The following is a 2,133-nucleotide window of genomic DNA, read 5'->3' on the forward strand; positions in this document are numbered from 1 at the left end:
AGAGAGAGAGAGGGAGAGAGAAAGAGAAAGAGAGAGAGAGAGATGGCACTAGTCCTGTACATGCATGTTACTAAGAAAGATGCATACACTTAAAGCACTAGATAGTGGTTTGTTAAAATAATAATATTTTCATATTAAAGATATTTTAAATTGAAAATCAATATATAAAATGAAACAATTCAAACATGTAATCATTTAATGAGATTAACAAAAAAAGCGATCAAGGCCTCCATTGAAAATGGTATTGGAATCGTACAAGAATTCCAAATATTCATTCGCATTAACCAATTCAGCATCTAACCACAACTAAATATTCTCTACAGAGATACCTTTAGTTATCTTACCACCACCACCCCCCCCCTCCCCTTCCCATCTATCGCGGCCCGCGACAATATATTCCAATGGTCTATTGTCTTCGACGACAGTATATACCGTGATGCAAAAAAGTATGCCTGGTCTCGGCGCACAATATGTAGTACATGTACATTGTATATGTACCAACGGACAATATGTACCGAGAGGGTACGTGCATATCGTCGCCGAGGATGATATGATCCAAACGACAATATGTACCATCATAGTGTGTACTTAACGGTGGAATAACAAGAATCTTGAACTTTCAAATTCATACACAGTTACATTAAGCATTATGATAGTTTAACTTTATTATTAGCTTAATATATCATCGTAAAACTTGTAAAAAATTAATTGATTTAATTAATTGATAGTACAGAAACATACAAGGGCTACAATAATAAATCGTCGTTTTCTTTCTTTGTACTTTAAATGCATGAATAAACTTTCGTTCGGTAAGTTAACTTTCTAGAAATTCTATTGGTCTACTTGGCATGCTTTGAATGGAAAGTGATTTCTTATATTTAAAACAGCATCCAAAACACACTGACAGAATGAGGAGAGGAGAGCTCATATAAAGACAGATATCATGTGACCAATATTTACATATTTTTCTCGTAATAATTATCTCGTAATAACGAGATAATTATCTCGTAATAACGAGATCTTTTCTCGTAATTACGAGATAACTATCTCGTAATTACGAGATGGGGGAATGTAAATTTATTTTTTGTATGATACTAATAGGCTTTCGTACAAGGTAACTCCATAAACACAAGAAACATTGACGAATGGAAAATGTCATGAAACAATGGGAACACACTGAAGACCTTACAAAAACAGCTGCGTAACAGAGTTGGTGGAAATAACAAGGACTATGTGGTGAAGGAAACTATGTACATACCAGTTTCAAAAGGCAAATATAACATTTTGATAACATGAGAGGGAGAATGAGGTATAGACAATCCGGATATACCGATCATTTCCGAGACGCCCTAGCTCGATCTGACATAAGAACAAAGTAGATATATCAGGGCCCGCAGAAAAATTAGATATCATATTGTACATTTGTATTTATGATCTATAATCATATGTACAAAATGCTTTCTGTGTGTACAGGATTCAAGGATTGCTTCTCTTTAATTTTCAATTGAAACTCTCAATACAATATGCATAATATATTTCTGTATTTTAAAAATTCACGAAGACCCATAAAGGCAAACATGACTAATGTATTTGGTTCTGGGATACGAATGATGATGGATATCCGTCCCTCGCGTGATTGGTATAGAGTGTCCCAAGAGAATGCATTTGTATGCTATTAGGTCCTGTATGTACTGTTAGATCCTGAATTAACCGAGACGAATATTGACAGGTCGTACTACGGAATTATAATGATTGTTTATTGCCCCCCGGACGCTTTGTATAGTCCCGCTATTTCCTAGTCTCAGCTTGTCTATTCCATTGTTAAGGTACAAGAATATTTCAATCGATTCCATTAGCACAACAAATGTTTTCCATTTATCATTCTTTTTATACAAACCTATATGTTTTAAAAATCCCATAATAAAATCAAGGTTTTTTTTTTGTTTTTGTTGTTTTTTTTTTTTGTTTTATCGAAAAGCTATGTGCGTGGGCTTTTTAAATTGAAGGAAAATGGACATTTCTGGGTTCTTTTGTAGTATTGACTCTTAGGTTTTTAAAAAACGTATAAATTAAATAAATTTCGTTGTTCCTTAATTAACAACCTATATATAAATCATTTTGATAAGTTACTTT

This window comes from Ostrea edulis, chromosome 5 (genome assembly GCF_947568905.1).
Source record: "Ostrea edulis chromosome 5, xbOstEdul1.1, whole genome shotgun sequence".
Lineage (NCBI taxonomy): Eukaryota > Metazoa > Mollusca > Bivalvia > Ostreida > Ostreidae > Ostrea > Ostrea edulis.